Source organism: Schistocerca serialis, chromosome 4 (genome assembly GCF_023864345.2).
Source record: "Schistocerca serialis cubense isolate TAMUIC-IGC-003099 chromosome 4, iqSchSeri2.2, whole genome shotgun sequence".
In the NCBI taxonomy this organism is placed as follows: domain Eukaryota; kingdom Metazoa; phylum Arthropoda; class Insecta; order Orthoptera; family Acrididae; genus Schistocerca; species Schistocerca serialis.
The window spans coordinates 751,830,183-751,850,472 of record NC_064641.1 but is presented as its reverse complement, the minus strand read 5'-3'; the positions used below and the strand labels follow the sequence as shown (position 1 = coordinate 751,850,472).

At 43.3% G+C, this 20,290-nt stretch overlaps 1 protein-coding gene across 1 annotated transcript in view; it reads right to left on the bottom strand.

The window, feature by feature from the left end:
* Positions 1–20,290, bottom strand: part of LOC126473288 (uncharacterized) — a 144,745-nt gene that overhangs the window by 45,133 nt on the left and 79,322 nt on the right. The gene's annotated exons all lie outside the window — the stretch shown is intronic.

Here is a 20,290-nt window from a genome sequence, read left to right as displayed (position 1 = left end):
CCTCAACTTAACCAACATACTTCGAAGTAGTAAATAATGTCTCCATACTATTTGTTCAGTTCCATAACCAATGTGACTTCAGAAAATCTACTGTTCGGATAACAAGTATTGTGACCTCCTCCACACCTGCAAAAATGGCACAAGGTGCTTCTTCATGTACAAAACAATGAATCCTGTACAAATTGCCTGTTGGTAATTGTCGTATTTTGTGTAACAATGCTGTAAGCCCATTTTGTGCCTCTCATAGCTGGTAGTGCTCCATTGATAACCAACATGTTTTTAATTCAGGCAAACAGCTTCAGTCGCCTCTTCAACAGTTTTCAGAAAGTTGATCTCTCTCATTCTGTGTTTCATCAGCATCAGATCTAGCAGTTCTTGTTTCATGTACAAATTGGTGTTGACTTCACAAACATAAATTGCAAGTAATGCCATGCCCAAAATGTCAGTCAACTCATCCAAAGCAGTTGGAACTGCATTGTCAGCTAACTGCCTGTAGACATCCTCTGCCATGACAGTTATGCGGTGAGCTATTATTTCTTCTAATAATTTCCGGGTATGCAGCCGGATCCCGTCGACATTCTGCCACGATATTTCGGCCCAGAGACGTCCGGCCATCATCAGGTGAGTACACAACTACTGAAGAGCCCAGGTGCAGTCGCGGTATTTATGCCGAATCTCGCGCCTGTGAAATGTACTGGCATCCTACAGCGCATGCGTCAGGTGTTGACATGCGCAGCATAGCCGAGTTGTACGTGCTGCCCTCGGTGGTGGAAATAAAGGTTCATCTAGTCATTGAGTATCGAATGACACTGTCGATTCCGCTGTGATTGTATAATTTTAATAACAGGATTCCAATTTTTATCCAGCTGAAAGCCGTTGTCTCGATTTATAAGATTATTGGCAAGACGTATTTCCACTGATTCCTTGATTACGGAATCCCAAAAACCGGAAACCGGGGATAAAATTTTTGTTACATTGTATTCCATTGAATGTCCCAAAGAAATACAGTGCTCTGCTACTGCCGATTTTGACGGTTGCCGCAGACGGGTGTATCTTTCATGTTCTATACATCGTTCATGGACAGTTCTTGTCGTCTGGCCAATATATGCAGCGCCACATTCACAGGGAATTTTGTAGACGCCTGCCTTCTTCAGTTGTAAATCGTCTTTAACGGACCCAACCAGGGCCCGGTTCTTTGCTGGTGGACGGAAGATAACCTTGATTTTATTTTTCTTCAGTAATCGGCCTATTTTCGACGACACATTCCCGGCGTATGGAAGGAACGCAGTTGATTTAAAGTCATCATCTGCGTCCTCAGTGCGTTGCTTCTTGTTATGATAGTTGCGCATGGCCTTCCTTATTTGGCGAGAAGTGTAGCCATTCTCTTTGAAAACCTTCTCCAAGTGTTCTAATTCTGCGTGGAGGTTGTCATCATCCGATATTATATGCGCTCGATGTATTAAGGTACTGAGAACACCGGCTGTTTGTGCTGGGTGATGGCAGCTTGACGCCTGGAGATACAGATCTGTGTGAGTCGCTTTCCTGTACACAGAATGTCCTAATGACCCATCATTTTTACGGCGTACTAGCACGTCTAGAAATGGTAAAGTGCCCTCTTTTTCAATCTCCATCGTAAATTTGATGTTCTCATGTAATGAGTTTAAGTGATGAAGGAATTTCTCCAGTTCCTGTCTGCCATGAGGCCATACAGCAAAAGTATCATCTACGTACCGCCAGAAGACCGTAGGCTTTAAAACAGCAGACTCAAGTGCTTTCTCCTCAAAGTCCTCCATAAAGAGATTAGCTACCACAGGCGACAAAGGGCTCCCCATGGCGACGCCGTCTGTTTGTTCAAAGAATTCGTCGTTGAATAAAAAGTACGTTGAGGAGAGTATATGTTCAAACAAGGCCGTCATTTCTGCACTGAATAAGTTACCAATAAGATGTAATGATTCCATTAAAGGCACTTTGGTAAAAAGTGAGACCACATCAAAGCTGACTAATAAATCCGAGCTGCTAAGCTTAACTTCCTTCAAGCGACTGACAAAATCCTCGGAATTACGTATATGGTGGCAACACTTACCCACATACGGCTTTAGTAATGAGGCCAGATATTTTGCTGTAGAATAGGTCGCAGCACCAATATTACTCACTATTAATCGTAGTGGGGCACCATCCTTGTGTATCTTCGGAAGACCGTAGAGTCTTGGTGGTACTGCATTGTGTGGTCTCAATCTCTTGATAACTTCTTCAGGTAGAGAACAGTCGTTCAAAAGGGTAGTAGTTTTCCTTGATATTCGGCTTGTTGGGTCCTTTTCAATTCTACGGTACGTAGAATCATTTAGCTGACAATATATCTTCTCGTTGTAGGCTTCTCTTGTCAGAAGAACTGTGGCGTTACCCTTATCCGCAGGCAGTACGACTGTGCTAGTATCTTCCCTCAGGCTGCGGAGAGCAGCTCTTTCAGCTGGCGAGATGTTACTCCGTTGTGGCGCACATTTCAACAACGTTCGGCAAGATTCACGTCGAATTTCGTCTGCAGAATCCACAGGGAGACGTCTAATGGCTTCCTCAATGGAACTGATGAAATCCGTTAAAGGCAGTGAGGCAGGTGTAGGAGCGAAGTTTAAACCTTTCGCAAGCACTGACATCGTCGCATCGTCAAAAGATTTCTCCGTGAGGTTCACGACGGATCGTCCAGAGATAGCTTCTTGCGGTTTTCGTGTTACGAGTTGGCTAAACTTCGCACTTTGTCTGTTCGTACTGTCCCTTTGAGCCCAGTCTGCCTTGGCCCAGGATACGCCGTCAATCCAGTCCCAACTAAGGGAAGAACATCTTGCTGAAATCTTCAGATCTACAGCAAAATATCTGGCCTCATTACTAAAGCCGTATGTGGGTAAGTGTTGCCACCATATACGTAATTCCGAGGATTTTGTCAGTCGCTTGAAGGAAGTTAAGCTTAGCAGCTCGGATTTATTAGTCAGCTTTGATGTGGTCTCACTTTTTACCAAAGTGCCTTTAATGGAATCATTACATCTTATTGGTAACTTATTCAGTGCAGAAATGACGGCCTTGTTTGAACATATACTCTCCTCAACGTACTTTTTATTCAACGACGAATTCTTTGAACAAACAGACGGCGTCGCCATGGGGAGCCCTTTGTCGCCTGTGGTAGCTAATCTCTTTATGGAGGACTTTGAGGAGAAAGCACTTGAGTCTGCTGTTTTAAAGCCTACGGTCTTCTGGCGGTACGTAGATGATACTTTTGCTGTATGGCCTCATGGCAGACAGGAACTGGAGAAATTCCTTCATCACTTAAACTCATTACATGAGAACATCAAATTTACGATGGAGATTGAAAAAGAGGGCACTTTACCATTTCTAGACGTGCTAGTACGCCGTAAAAATGATGGGTCATTAGGACATTCTGTGTACAGGAAAGCGACTCACACAGATCTGTATCTCCAGGCGTCAAGCTGCCATCACCCAGCACAAACAGCCGGTGTTCTCAGTACCTTAATACATCGAGCGCATATAATATCGGATGATGACAACCTCCACGCAGAATTAGAACACTTGGAGAAGGTTTTCAAAGAGAATGGCTACACTTCTCGCCAAATAAGGAAGGCCATGCGCAACTATCATAACAAGAAGCAACGCACTGAGGACGCAGATGATGACTTTAAATCAACTGCGTTCCTTCCATACGCCGGGAATGTGTCGTCGAAAATAGGCCGATTACTGAAGAAAAATAAAATCAAGGTTATCTTCCGTCCACCAGCAAAGAACCGGGCCCTGGTTGGGTCCGTTAAAGACGATTTACAACTGAAGAAGGCAGGCGTCTACAAAATTCCCTGTGAATGTGGCGCTGCATATATTGGCCAGACGACAAGAACTGTCCATGAACGATGTATAGAACATGAAAGATACACCCGTCTGCGGCAACCGTCAAAATCGGCAGTAGCAGAGCACTGTATTTCTTTGGGACATTCAATGGAATACAATGTAACAAAAATTTTATCCCCGGTTTCCGGTTTTTGGGATTCCGTAATCAAGGAATCAGTGGAAATACGTCTTGCCAATAATCTTATAAATCGAGACAACGGCTTTCAGCTGGATAAAAATTGGAATCCTGTTATTAAAATTATACAATCACAGCGGAATCGACAGTGTCATTCGATACTCAATGACTAGATGGACCTTTATTTCCACCACCGAGGGCAGCACGTACAACTCGGCTATGCTGCGCATGTCAACACCTGACGCATGCGCTGTAGGATGCCAGTACATTTCACAGGCGCGAGATTCGGCATAAATACCGCGACTGCACCTGGGCTCTTCAGTAGTTGTGTACTCACCTGATGATGGCCGGACGTCTCTGGGCCGAAATATCGTGGCAGAATGTCGACGGGATCCGGCTGCATACCCGGAAATTATTAGAAGAAGAAATACGCCGGGAAAATTTCAGGAGCTATTATTTGTTGTGAAAAACTAATTTTGCAAAAATTCTAAGACACTAATAGGAGACACTGGCCGAGGGCATCAATGATGAGTTGCCAGTAAACACAGAAAGACAATAACAGCGAGGGACCGATAGTGAAGATAACATGATCAAATGAAAAGTCAAGAGAGAGAACCAAATCAAGAGCCTAGATGTAGCAGTGTGAGGAAACAAACAACAATGAGTGCAACGAAGAATACGAGAGCAATAGGAACAATACTGAGGTCTGGGTCCATGTGCTGCTAGCTTTAAAGCGCGGCTGCGAGTGCCGATAGGCTGCCGCATGGGGCGTCCCCCGTGCATAGCGTTAAGGGGCTACAGCAGTGCTCACAAATTTTAGGAGTGCAACCTAGGGGCCATCATCTAAGTCCATGTGCTCTGGTTGGCTTTCAAGCTCTTCAGGCTGGGATACCAGACACCTCCACCCCTAAATGGATGCTTAGGCTCTGAAGTGCCATGGATGATATATTGGGAGTACTTGAATAATGATAATGAAAACCAACGGCTGTATTTTAATCAGTTGTTTATTCAGAATATGCTACCAGTTTGACACCAAAAATTATCATCTTTAGACCCAAAGTATAATCTGCGATCAACGTACCAACTGCAATGACAAAGACAAATGGAAAAAGTGCATGTGTTAAGCGTATATGCCAGCATGTGCAACCAACAAAGTCAATTGCAACGGGGCCAAAATTCAACTGAATTTCATTTCTTCATAATAGTAACAAGACCACCAATGGTCAAATGACAACTCCAAATGACCCACCATTGGTGGTGCAGTCACTTGGTAGGAACAGAGCTGGATAGGGTGCTGACACACCGAACCCCTCGGAGTGTCAACTGTGATAAGGAGCCACCATCGTAGCTTGCATCCATGAAGATGGACTTGCCTAGACTGCTGAACCTGGGGAGTATTATCCAGTATGCTGGATCCAACATCTACCTACATACTCCACAAGCCATTCTAGGGTGCACAGTGAAGGGTACCCTGCACCACTACTAGTCATTTCCTTTTCTGTTCCACACACAAACAGAGCAAGAGAAAAACAACTATGTGTATGTCTCTGTACAAGCCTGAATCTCTCTAATCTTATCTCCACAATCCTTATGCGAAATGTACATTGGCGGCGGTAGAATCATTTTGCAGTCAGCCTCAGATGTTGGTTCTCTAAATTTTCTCAATAGTGCTCTGGGAAAAGAACTTCACTTTCCCTCTAGGTATTCACATTTGGGTTCATGGAGCATCTCCGTAATATTTCCACACTGATTGACCCTACCAGGTACAAATCTAGGAGCCTGCTTCTGGATTGCTTAAATGTCATTGTTTAATCCAACATGGTGGCGATCGAAACACCTGAGCGGTACTTAAGAATGGGTTGCATTTGTCCTATATGCGATCTCCATTACAGATGGACCACATTTTCCTAAAATTCTCCAAATAAACTTAAGTCGATCATTTGCCTTCCATACCACAGTCCATACATGCTCATTCCATTTAATATTACTTTGCAACATTCTGCTTCGATATTTAATCAACATGACTGTCAAGCAGCACACTACTAACATTGTATTTCAGTAGTATGGGTTTATTTTTCCTACTCATCTGCATTAACATACATTTTTCTACATTTAGAGCTAGCTCTGATTCACCATACAACAAGAAATTTTGTCTATGTCATCTTGTATCCTCCTACAGTAACTCAAAAATGACATTGTCCCATACACCACAGCATCACTAGCAAACAGCTGCAGACTTCTGCTTACCCTGTCTGCCAGATCGTTTATGTATATAGAAAACAACAGCAGTCCTATCACACTTGCCTGGGGCTTTCCTGATGATACCCTTGTCTCTGAAGAACACTCGCCACTGGGAATAACATACTTACTTAAGAAGTCTTCAAGCCACTCACATACCTTGGCACCAATTCCGTATGCTTGTACCCTCATTGACAGTTGGCAGTATGGCACCATGTCATGAGGCCACTGGCATTACGGAGCTGTTCAAAGACCATAATCAAGAACTTGGGCCCGTTGTCTGACATGAGGGTACATGGAAGCTCAATGACAAGAATCTGGGTAAGTGTCATTGCTGTAATGGTGGATGCCATGCAAACCACATATGTCTAGCTGGAATAAGCATCCACAGTAATGAGCCACATAGAGCACAGAAAGGAACCAGCAAAGTTGAAATGAATGCATTCCCAGGGGTGACGAGGAGTGGGCCATGGAGTGAAAGACTGAGGTGGAGCAGCCTGATGTTAGGCACAAGCAGAACAGGTGTGCATCATGGCCTCCACATCTTTGTTCAGTCTTGGTCAGTAGGCATATCACCTGGCTTTCATCTGTGACGTGCATTAATGCCCATGGTGGAGGAGTTCCATGGCATGATGGTGTGAGGTAGTCGGGATTGCAACATAGTGGGGATATGCCTCTGCATCCAGCAAGAAAACATCAGAGACAACAGACAGATGATGAGAGAGGCAACCCCTGCATCCAGCAAGAAAACATCAGAGACAACAGACAGATGATGAGAGAGGCAACCCCCAGAGCCCAGACTCAGAGTTCTGGCTCAGCAGATTTTGAAAAGTAAGTGGGCCACCCATGTAGCACATTATGTGTGACACCCTTAACATAGTGTCGCGGTGCTTGTCTGCACCGATGTGAGCAGCAGTAATGGAAAACCCATTCAAGGTCAATGTGGAAACAGGAGATCTCCTGTTGGTTAAATGCTGGGTCTGAACTTAAGGGTAGATGTCTCGCACACCTGCATTTGTGTGTTGCACAATAGGCTTGTATTTAATTGTGTAATTGTAGGAACTAAGGGAAAGAGCCTAACGCTCGATCCTTTGAGCCATCCATTCTGGAAGCTGAGTGTGTGGCCCAAAGAGTGCTGCCAACAGTTTGTGGCCAGTAATGACAGTAAACTTGGTCCCAAATAGGTAAACATGGACTTTCTTACTGGATAAGATGATCACCAAAGCCTCTTTCTCGATATGTGTGTAGTTTCTTTGAGCGGACATCAGTGTCTTGGATATGCAGATGATGGTTGCAGTACCAGCATCATTATGGTGCACCAGTACTGCACCAGTGCCATGGAGGGAAGCATCAGCAGAGAAAACAAGGGGATGATATGGAGAAAAGGGCGTAATGCAGGGTGCCAAGCGTAACTTGCGCTTCAGCTGTGTGAAAGCATGCACACAGGCAGCCGACCACTGCCACAACTGAATGCCTTTCTTCCATTGCCCAAAAAAGCCTGCAGCTCCTGTAGGTTTTGGGGATATGGGAGAGCATCAACAGCTAAAACATTGTGCTCAGTGAGATTAATCCCATCATTGTGGAGCAAATATCCAATGTATTCCGTTTGCTTCTGAGAAAACTGACATTTGTGTAGCCAGCACTTGAGCCCTGCATCACACAACATAGCGAAGAGTGTGCAGAGGTTGTGCAGGTGGTCGTGGCATATAGCACTTGTAACTATAAAGTCATCCAGCTAATTGGTACAAGCTGGGATGGACATAGTTAAGTGTTCCAGGTATCTCTGGAAAATTGCTAGAGCGGCAGAGATCCTGAAGGGCAAACATTTGTATTTATACAAGCCAAAGGGTGTACTGATGACCATAATGCACTGCAATTTCTCATGTAGTGGATCTGCAAATAAGCATCAGTAATCTCTGTCTTACAAAAATAGTCACTGCTGAATAAATTTATGAGGAGGTCCTCTGGATGTGGTATGGGGTAGGTTTTCACGTGTGCCTGGGCAAAGACTATTAACCTAAAATCTCCACAGAATCGGAAGAAGCCATTTGGTTTCCTGACCATTACCAGGGGGCCAAGCACTTGTTTTGACAGGTTCTATTACCCCAGTTCCTGCTTAAAGGCCATCTGCGGAGAGACCCAAAGTGCACGTGCCCAATAAAAACAGGGTACTGCATCTGGATGCCTTGAAGCTGGTGAGGCACCCCAGGCCTGGTTCGAACAGAGACGTGAAAAGGCACTAAAGTTGTCAAGTTCCTGGAAGGGAACTGTGTCCGAGACAACCTGGACTTCATCCATGATAGAGAAATCAAATGGCAAGAAGGCATCCAGGCCAATAATGTTGCCAGCCGAGTGACTATCAACTACAAACAGTGTTATTGGCTCTGTAATCTTCTTGTATGCTGCTAGCTGTGAAATGATCTCAGAGGGGAAAACCATGTGCAACCTCCACTGGGACGACAGGCTAATGCTGGATAACCCAGAAAAGCATATGTTGGAAGTTCAACAGGGGAACCATTGCCCCTCTGTCAACATGGAAATGAACACACCAGCATGCAATTGTGAGATCAATAAACAACTTGCTGGTGGAGGATTGTCCCGGGGAAGAATGGGCTGGAGTTCAAGCACCATCCCTTGATGCGAGTGTGGAGTGGGGTTTGACTGTCCTGATGCTCGATGGCAGACAGTTCGAAGATGCCCATCCTTCCCACAACACTTGCAGTGCGTCCAGCAATCTGGATAGTTTACACATTGATGCATCATGAAACATTTGGGACAAGCTGGAAGACCTCACTGCTTATACTGACACAGTGTGACTGGCTGCTCAAAAGCCACTGACGTCAAAAAGTGATGAATCACGACACCACCAGCCGCAAAAAAAACTTAGGAGAACTCCAACACCTTGGTGGTGGTTGAACCGCTGCTACCTGGAGGCTTCCATTTGCTGCCTGCGAAATCTCAAGAGTGCACAATTTTCAAAATATGATCCAAAAAAGGATTGTCCAGTCTCAAGGCTGCAATGCATACTTCTGAACTGGGGGCCAACTGGACCACCAAGTTTCAAATCCAGGAAACCACATTTAACGTTTTGCTAGACAGATTTGTCCAACTGATATCACAATGTCTACACAGTTCTTGCAGATCATATAACTGACCCAGTTGCTTGTAGTATTGATTGAATTCAAGACATGACATGACCACATGGAATCATTGTGAATAATAGTTCGACAACAATGAACACATCTCCTTGAATGTTAATCCATCCGGATCTGAGAGGGGAGCAAACTTCTTTAGTAAGAAAAATGTCTCTTAAGGGGGTCCGAGGAAGGAGGAGCAACCACTGGAGAGTGACGTGAGAAATCTGAAAAACAGCAGTGTGCCGGTCAGCTGCTACAGATGCATGACCAATCTTCTATGGTGCTGAATGCAGGAAAGCAGGGGTGGGACCCCACCTGGACAAGGTGTGAAATCTGAACCTGCAAGCATTCTGACAAAAGTTGAATTTCCTGACATAACAAGTTGGTCTGCTGCTGCAGGAGTTGCTGTTTCCAATTGCACAAGTTTCACGTCCATGACACTGTTAACCTTCATCGCCAATTACAGTAACTGCAATCAGACACAACCAGGAGACACCGACCAACCAGCTGAGTGCATCGGTGATGAGTCACAGATAAACATGGAAAGACAACAACAATGAGGGATGAATAATGAAGTCAACAGGGTAGAATGATAAGTCCAGAAAGTGAACCAAATCGAGAGCCTAGATGTAGTAATATTAAGAACGAAACAATGATGAGTACAAAGAACAATACAAGAACGCAGTTTGAACATGACTGAGGTCTGGGCCCCTTTGCAAGCACCAACAGGCTGGGGCGTGGATGTGCCCCACCTATACTGAGGCAGTGACAGCAGCACTCGCAAATTTTAGCAAGTGTCACCTAGTGGCTATCATGTAAGTCCATGCATTCTGCCGGGCTTTCGAGCTTGTCGGGCCAGGGTACCAGAAGTTCAGCTGCCTCAACAATGCACTCTTTAATGAACTCACCATTGCTGGAAGGCTTATTTGAGCTGTCAATTCTGAGCGCTGTTTTGTAGCTTGCTTTTTATGACGGCCGACTACTGTTGGTTGCCAGGTAAAAATAAGAAACAACATATTGGTTTTCTACATGTATATTTATACATGAAAACAAAGATGAGGTGACTTACCGAACAAAAGCGCTGGCAGGTCGATAGACACACAAACAAACACAAACATACACACAAAATTCAAGCTTTCGCAACAAACTGTTGCCTCATCAGGAAAGAGGGAAGGAGAGGGGAAGACGAAAGGAAGTGGGTTTTAAGGGAAAGGGTAAGGAGTCATTCCAATCCCGGGAGCGGAAAGACTTACCTTAGGGGGAAAAAAGGACAGGTATACACTCGTACACACGCACATATCCATCCACACATACAGACACAAGCAGACATATTTAAATATGTCTGCTTGTGTCTGTATGTGTGGATGGATATGTGCGTGTGTACGAGTGTATACCTGTCCTTTTTTCCCCCTAAGGTAAGTCTTTCCGCTCCCGGGATTGGAATGACTCCTTACCCTTTCCCTTAAAACCCACTTCCTTTCGTCTTCCCCTCTCCTTCCCTCTTTCCTGATGAGGCAACAGTTTGTTGCGAAAGCTTGAATTTTGTGTGTATGTTTGTGTTTGTTTGTGTGTCTATCGACCTGCCAGCGCTTTTGTTCGGTAAGTCACCTCATCTTTGTTTTTATATATAATTTTTCCCACGTGGAATGTTTCCTTCCATTATATTGATATATTTATACATGTATACAAACAGCATAAATGCAGTAATTTTCATAGGTTACTTATGTTGGGATCAGCCCATTAAGCAACACTTCATCTTTTTTGGTCTCCCAACTTGTCTTTTCTTTCATTGCCAGTAATATCTTTAAATTCCTTGCAAATTCTTCAGCAAATTTGCAGCATCCAGTGGTTATGCAGCTTCATAACAAACAATGTTCTTCTCTTTCAAAAAGAATTGTAATTTCCACTCATTTTTGAAGACTTATGATGACAGGTCGCTAACATGGCTCTTTTTGAGTAAACATTCCATTACAACAAACACTGTACTTTTAAATGTCCTTTAAAATACAAGGAAATATTGAGTAATAAATAGAGCTGGAACTTTGAAAAATACTGCAACATTTGCTTGGGAAAAAGGAAACTGCTACATGAACTGTCAAGTTGTTCCAAGCAAAGTTGAGACAGACCTAAGGAAGCCGAGTAGTGGTGAGGCAGGCCAAGCCTTGGCTCGTACACTTGCGGCATATCGTGCTCACTTGCAGTCTTGCATGCCATGGCCGACCTTAAGCAAAGTGCAATGAGCATCTGACATACAAATAGTATCTATCTCATTTGGGAGAGCTAAAGAAACTTTTGGCTGGAAAATATATTGAGCCCATTGAAGAGATTATAGATGCTGTAGGTGGATATTCCGCAGACCTTTCAGGATCGTACTTTAATAACTGGAAAAACAGTGAACAACATCCATTGATATGAAAAAGAGACTACATCAAAAAATAAGTGCACTTTTGATCTAAAAAGCAATCTTGCATTGCCTGGCTGGGAAATTTATACATGAAATACAGTTCTTTGATTATGCGCTGAAGAGCCAAAGAAACTGGTACACTTGCCTAAACCGAGCGAGGTGGCGCAGTGGTTAGCACACTGGACTCGCATTCGGGAGGACGACGGTTCAATCCCGTCTCCGGCCATCCTGATTTAGGTTTTCCGTGATTTCCCTAAATCGTTTCAGGCGAATGCCGAGATGGTTCCTTTGAAAGGGCACGGCCGATTTCCTTCCCAATCCTTCCCTAACCCGAGCTTGCGCTCCGTCTCTAATGACCTCGTTGTCGACGGGACGTTAAACACTAACCACCACCACCACACTTGCCTAATATCGTGTTGGGCCTCTAAGAGCACGCAGAAATGCTGCAACATGATGTGGCATTGACTCAACTAATGTCTGAAGAAGTGCTGCAGAGAATTGACACCATGAATCTTGCAGGGCTGCCCATAAATCCATAAGAGTATGAGAGGTGAGATCCTGCATGACCATCAGCCACAGACACTGCTCACAAGGGAACCTCCCCATCGCACCCCCCTCAGATTTAGTTATAAGTTGGCACTGTGGATAGGCCTTGAAAAACTGAACACAGATCAATTGAGAAAACAGGAAGAAGTTGTGTGGAACTGTGAAAAAATAAGCGAGCGGCCATCTTGACCAGGGGTCAGTAGTTCGTTGGTCGTTTTGGAGGGTGGGTGGCCCATGTGGTCGTTTGAGAATTCTTTTTCACGCCGATTTATTTCGACAAAGAGTACTGTTTAGTAGTGCAAGTGTGCAAGTATATATTTGGTGAACTGGAAGTGCTACGATTATTTGTGTGAGTACAATTTATGAGGTATACATCGTCGTAAGTGAACATGTGGTGAACTGTGATTTCGCGCCAAAACTGTTAGAACAAAGAGGACAGTGGGACTTATGGTTCTGTTCCAATTGACTGAGTAATTTTCGTTTATAACAGCCTACATTACTGCTATTGGGGGCTCAAGGTCAAATTATTATTAAAGTAAAAGTGTAAACCATCTCACCAGTGCTAATTTCATTGTGTGAAAGAAAAGGACAACACCAATAAATAGTAATTGAACTGTGTCATGAAAAACTGATTTTGCTATAATAATCGCCTAATTTTTGTTCCCTAGCATAAACTGTACTCATGTCTGAGTGAATAATTAATTTAAAAACTATAACAAATGCGCAGGTGTGGAACAGTGTAAAAATGCACCAAGTGTGGAAATCATCCCCTGAGACTTACGCAAGAGCAAAAATTTGCAATAACATTTTTAACCAACATTTGTATATACACGTACATTCATGTGAACACTGCAACCGCACTTCTCATTATTTACTGCTCCATCGCGACCTTCAGTAGGCGAAGATTGTTGCAGCGACTATGCAACAGGAAATACCTGCTCGGATATGACAATAAGTGTTCTGTGGCTCATCATCCTGCCCACAAGATGTGTTGACTTCCCAAGAACTGTTACAACAATAAATTTGTTGTAAAGGAAGCTAAATGAACTTTCAAGAAACAGAATGATCTCGTAATCTGAAGCATTAACACACAAAAATTAAGAGTTGTCAATGTATTGAAGGATAGGAAAATATATCAAACGTTAATTTACAACTTATGTGTAATGTTAATTCCAGAAATGTGCTATAGAAGAAATAGCATTTTTTTTTAAATTTAAAGTACTAAATACAGCTATTGGTTACAGAAGTCCAGAAGTTCAGTGTGGGAAGCACGTAGTCAAACTACTGTTACACATAACAACCCACATTTGAAGCAACAGCTACGTGTTGCTTCACGCAGTGGAGAATGGCAATACAGAGGCAGCCGGCGATTGAGGCATTGCGATGTAAGCGCAGCACCGATAGCCTTGCTCACAGTTGCAGTCTACCAACAAGCTGACGCAAGGACACACACAATTCGTGCAAAGCCTGGAGAGTGCTGAGTAAGGAGAAGTGAGGCCACCACGTTAAGTTACGCTGCAATATACTGCGGGAATAATAACAAGACGCTGCCACCGAGGGTAAAAAACATCCTCCTGCCGGATATAAATAGTGGAGCGCAGGCAGCAACGGACAGAAGCCATTAGGAAGCAGTTCAGATCTGAGGATGGATGTGGTCCGTGTCTGAACGTTCAATCTTCGTAGGTGACGATTCCGGAAGTCTGTTCCAGCCTGCAGGAGTCATCCATTCACCACCAGATGTCAACTTCAGCTCTGGAGGCCGGCCTGTGTTCGGTCGGCACCATGGCTGACTAACTACAGTGAGAACTTCCAGCAGGACCGGCTGCAGCGTGGTCTTGGTCACAGGTGCCGCCGGGAACTGATGCCCGGACTTCATGGCAACCTGGCGCCATAGCGCGTGGTCTGTCCATGACGGGACATCGCGACTGACGTGTCCCAGCCGCCGGTGCAGCAGGCGTCGGCAGCTGACCTCACGGCGATGTGGCTGCCGAGCGGCAATGAGTTCATCTCAACCACAGGGCATCCTGACTTCAGCAGAGCAGTGGTAGCCTGAGGCTACCGAGAGTGATCAGTGACACACGTTGCACGCATTGTCGGAGAATCTACACAGCAGCAGCCAGGCGGAGGGATCCGCAGGGCTGGGCAGCGACAATGAGGGAGAAATTGTAAATAAATTTCAATAAATAATTGTAAAACTCCACGCCGTCTCAGTCTTTGGCGCAGCCACTGTGTCTGCTGCTAACAAATAGGTGCAGAGGTGCAGAAGTCGTAACAAGTGGCCATCTGTTGTAACATGGCCATTAAAATTGCTACACCAAGACAAAATGCAGATGATAAACGGGTATTCATTGGACAAATATATTATACTATAACTGACATGTGATTACGTTTTCACGCAATTTGGGTGCATAGATCCTGAGAAATCAGTACCCAGAACAACCACCTCTGGCCATAATAATGGCCTTGATACGCCTGGACATTGGGTCAAACAGAGCTTGGATGGCGTGTACATGTACAGCTGCCCATGCAGCTTCAACACGATACCACAGTTGATCAAGTGTAGTGACTGACGTATTGTGACGAGCCAGTTGCTCGGCCACCATTGACCAGACGTTTTCAATTGGTGAGAGATCTGGAGAATGTGCTGGCCAGGGCAGCAGTCAAACATTTTCTGTATCCAGAAAGGCCCATACAGGACGTGCAACATGCAGTTGTGCATTATCCTGATGAAATGTAGGGTTTCGCAGGGATCGAATGAAGGGTAGAGCCACGGGTGGTAACACATCTGAAATGTAACGTCCACTGTTCAAAGAGCTGTCAATGCGAACAAGAGGTGACTGAGATGTATAACCAATGGCACCCCATACCATCACGCCAGGTGATACACCAGTATGGTGATGACGAATACACGCTTCCAATGTGCGTTCACCGCGATGTCGCCAAATACGGATGCGACCATGATGATGCTGTAAACAAAACCTGGATTCATCCAAAATAATGACGTTTTGCCATTCGTGCACCCCGGTTCATCGTTGAGTACACCATCACAGGTGCTCCCGTCTGTGATGCAGCGTCAAGGGTAACTGCAGCCATGGCCTCCGAGCTGATAGTCAATGCTGCTGCAAACGTCGTCGAACTCTTCGTGCAGATGGTTGTTGTCTTGCAAAAGTCCCCATCTTTGACTCAGGGATTGAGACGTGGCTGCATGATCCGTTACAGCCATGCAGATAAGTTGTCTGTCATCTCGACTGCTAGTGATACGAGGCCGTTGGGATCCAGCACACCGTTCTGTATTACCCTCCTGAACCCACCGATTCCATATTCTGCTAACAGTCATTGGATCTCGACCAACACGAGCAGCAATGTCATGATACGATAAACCGCAATCGCGATAGGTACAATCTGACCTTTATCAAAGTCGGAAACGCGATGGTACACATTTCTCCTCCTTACACGAGGCATCACAACAATGTTTCACCAGGCAACACCAGTCAACTGCTGTTTTTGTATGAGAAATCGGTTGGAAACTTTCCACATGTCAGCACGTTGTAGGTGTCGCCACCGGCGCCAACCTTGTGTGAATGCTCTGAAAAGCTAATCATTTGCATATCACAGCATCTTCTTCCTGTCGGTTAAATTTCGCATCTGTGGCACGGTACCTTCGTGGTGTAGCAATTTTAATGATCAGTAGTGTATTTACATTTGCCAATGTGTGACACATTTTGCAAATATTAATGTCTGTCTACAACTATAATTTGAAAATCATTGTGAAGAGCATGGAAGCGGGTACTTCCCATCAATCGGTAGTTCATGCGTGTAGCACACACACACTGCTGAGAGAGGCCTTGCAGCTGCACTGACCAGTTTTTATGGGGAACATTAAATATTAGGAGTTTTTGGTTAGGATTATACACATGATTATTCAAAACTCGAAATAATAGATCATTGGCATGAAACAGTGTATTTTTTAATATTTGAAGAATGCGGTTGTCGTAATTCAGCTTCTTCTTTTTATCTATGTACTGATCGACTAGGATCAGGTAACAACTTCAGTTATTCTTCTTACTTTGTTGTTTCCTTTATTTCCAGTACGTATTCATCTTCTCCCCATATTGTCTTTTTCTTTCTTTTGTCCATGTTGTTCCTGATTTGTTACTTTCCCAGCCTTGAAAGCCTTATAAATTAGGTATTTCATTCTTGAAAAAGTTCATTTCTAGTGTTTCTGATTGTAGTTTTTCCTTAGTTCTTTCTTATTAACTCACAGATTACATGATGTAAATTTTCAGATTTCCAGCCAAGTGACAATGTTGAGATACCACGGTATGCCACCTCCTGCCTGGTAACCCAAGAGCCTTACATAAGTAATATATGCAATGAAAAGTCTACATTCAGCCTCATTTTACATATTTCTAATTGGCACAAGTATTTTATTCACATGTTCTCTTACCCTCTGGTCTGCTGTGCATTATTATGAACTTGTGTCACAAAACAGTGACCAATCGATATTGCTTGCTTATTTTGTTAACAAGCTCTCATAGTAATTGTTTGGTGATATAACCACACTCCAGATGGTTTGAGCTGCTAAGTGAAACGAGCTGCTAAGTGAAACAGTCAAACAATCATAATTGTTTGTTCTAAAGTTAGAGATAATCTATATCAATTCTGTTTTTGAGATGTTGTTTTACATTCTTCACATTAATTTTTTAAGTTCAGCCTTTCTGATTTTAGAATAGATTTGTCTGAGCTGTTCCAGTGCATTTCTGTAAAGTATTTTTGCATATTCTAATGTTTAAACCATTCAAATACAGCAATGTGCTCATTCTCTGCCACCAAATGTCATAGTGTCAAGTTTCCAACTTCGACTGGTTAGCACAACATAGATGAAGCTTTCTTTTACTATGTGGCATAGTCATAATGAGTGTGTGGCATTCTCTCTTTAAAAGTATAGAATATAATCCATTTTACTTTTTAATGTGGGCCACCAATAATTTTTAAACAATTTCGAGACTTTCTGTACAAGTCAACACTTGCACCAGTGGGCAACAGTCAGTTCTACTTCCAAGCTAGTGTCTAAATTACTGAAATAAGATTTTTTAAGTTTTGCATACTGTTGAGTAGGGGCCCTTGCAGTTCATTAGTGCTGCAGTTCTAGAGCAAATGTAAACCAGTGCTCCTTTCACATATTTGAGTTTCTTTCCATTATACTGACATAAGGAGCATGTTACAAATGACTAACAATACAAATTATGTATTGCAATGTAACAAAAAAATGTGCAACCCTAAAATAAAGCAACTCAAGCCCAAAACTATATTTTCACTGTTTTTTTTTTTTCTTTTTTCCAAAGTTACACAATATTTCCCAGGAAACAACTCTTATTACTTATTATTTTCATGTATGAAATTAATTTACTTTGGGGCCATGTTACACTTATTTCTTATTTTGGGTCACTTCAGCCCACTGTTTCATCTTGATGATTTCATAACCATTATTACAGTTTTGAACAAAATAATTTTTGTTGATTGTGTTCCACAATTTTTATGAATTGTAAAAATGACACCTTAAGCTGCTGTTCAATTTATTCTTTATTGTGCAACTGGTTTCAGTCAAATATAGACCTTAGTTAACACCAAGAGTTACATATATACATAAAAAAATTGACACTCCCAAGTATCTACACCGAAGCGCCAAAGAAACTGGTATAGGCATGCTTATTCAAATACAGAAATATGTAAACAGGCAGAAGATGGCACTGCATTCCGCAATGTCTACATAAGATAACAAGTGTCTGGTGCAGTTGGTAGACCAGTTACTGTTCCTAAAATGACCGGTTATCAAGATTTAAGCAAGCTTGAATGTGGTGTTATGGTCGGCGCACGAGCGATGGGACACAGCATCTCTGATGTAGCAATGAAGTGGGGATTTTCCTGTACAGCCATTTCATGAGTGTACTGTGAATATCAGGAATTCAGTAAAACACCAAAACGCCGACATTGCTGTGGCCAGAAAAAAATCCTTCAAGAACGGGACCAATTATGACTGAAGAGAATTGTTCAACATGACAGAAGTGCAAGCCTTCTGCAGATTGCTGCAAATTTCAGTGCTGGGCCATCAACAAGAGTCAGCATGCAAACCATTCAATGAAACATCATCAATATGGGTTTTCGGTGCCAAAGGCCCACTTGTGTACCCTCGATGACTGCACAACACAAAGCTTTACGCCTTGCCTGGGTCCATCAACACCGTCATTGGACTGTTGATGACAGGGAACACGTTGCCTGGTCAGACGAGTCTCATTTCAAATTGTATCGAGCAAATGGATGTGGAGTGTATGGGTATGGAGACAACCTCATGAATCCATGGACTCTGCATATCAGCAGTGGACTGTTCAAGGTGGTGGAGACTCTGTAGTGGTGTCGAGCATGTGTAGCTGTAGTGATACGGGACCCCTGACATGTCTAAATATGACTGTGGCAGGTGACATATACATAAGGATCCTGTATGAACACCTGCATCCATTCATATCCATTGTACATTCTGACGGACTTGGGCAATTCCAGCAGGACAATGCGACACTCCACATGTCTAGAATTGATACAGAGTGGCTCCAGGAACACTCTTCTGAGTTTAAAAACTTCCACTGGCCACCAAACTCCCCATACATTAACATTATTGAGGATATCTGGGATGCCTTGCAACATGCAGTTCAGAAGAGATCTCCATCCCATCCTACTCTTACGGATTTATGGACAGCCTTGCAGGATTCATGGTGTCAGTTCCCTCCAGCACTACTTCAGACATTAGTTAAGTCCATGCCATGTCGTGTTGTGGCAGTTCGGCATGCTAGAGGGGGGCCTACATATTATTAGGTAGGTGTACCAGTTTGTTTGGCTCTTCAGTGTATCTCTGCATGATTAAACATAATTTGTAATTAATATTTTTAACACTGGGTGTTCTATACGTGCATGTAACTCTTACTCTTAACAAAAATCTGTGCTGCATTCAGGAACAGCTTAAGGTGTTACGTGATGTCATTACTACAGTTATGCAAAAGTGGAACTGAAGTTTTGTATCAAGACACATCTTAAGGTTACAAAATAAGACAACCATGATTGTTTTAAATAATTTGTGTGTGTGTGTTTTAGAGATGGGCAGTTTACCCCTGAATTGATTCAAACATCCAGATCCTTCTAAGGAGTGGGTAATGGGTGATTCAGAAAAAATGAATGGTAGCTCATATGATTTGAAAATGTGTTTCTGGTGGCTGTAATAAGCAGAATGAAAATTCTGGGGTCGACTGCTGCAATGGCTCCCAGTGCCACTTCCTTAAGAAAACTTTTCCCAAGCTACAAAAAATGTGTTATACTGTGCACATGTGGTTTTGCTACCTTGTTAATATGTAAAGCTTTTCTCATCCATGAAAACAACAGAAAATAAAGAAAGCTCCATCCTTTTTTCTCCAATTTATTAGCTGTCAGGCTGTACTCATTCAGCTTCCTCAATAGTAATCCTAATCATGATGGTATGAAAATAAGCGGAAACCCAGTAACTGAGTGGGAAAAAAAAACTTTGACCTGGCTAAGAAACCCAGCTCCCTTCACTTGGCAAGCTGCCACATTGACCACGCAGCTAGCGAAGCTTATGTTTAACTGCCACTTTTATATTACATTAACGGTGAAAACACTTCCAGCATCATGTTTCCAAGCTTCATTTGAAAAGAAAACCTCAAATTTCAGAAGCTCAGTGAGTGTTTACATATCGTTGAGTGAGTTGTTATTTCTTCTCTTTTGCCCTAGCATAACACTCAGAATGTGTTGTCAGCAATCATATAAGCTTCAGTCTTCAGCCACCGTGCAGTAGGAGCATATTGCAAGGCAAACCAGGCTTCACTCCCTTCCCAATAGCTCGGTACTCCTACCACTCTCAGCAGTCGGACTGTAGTCTGT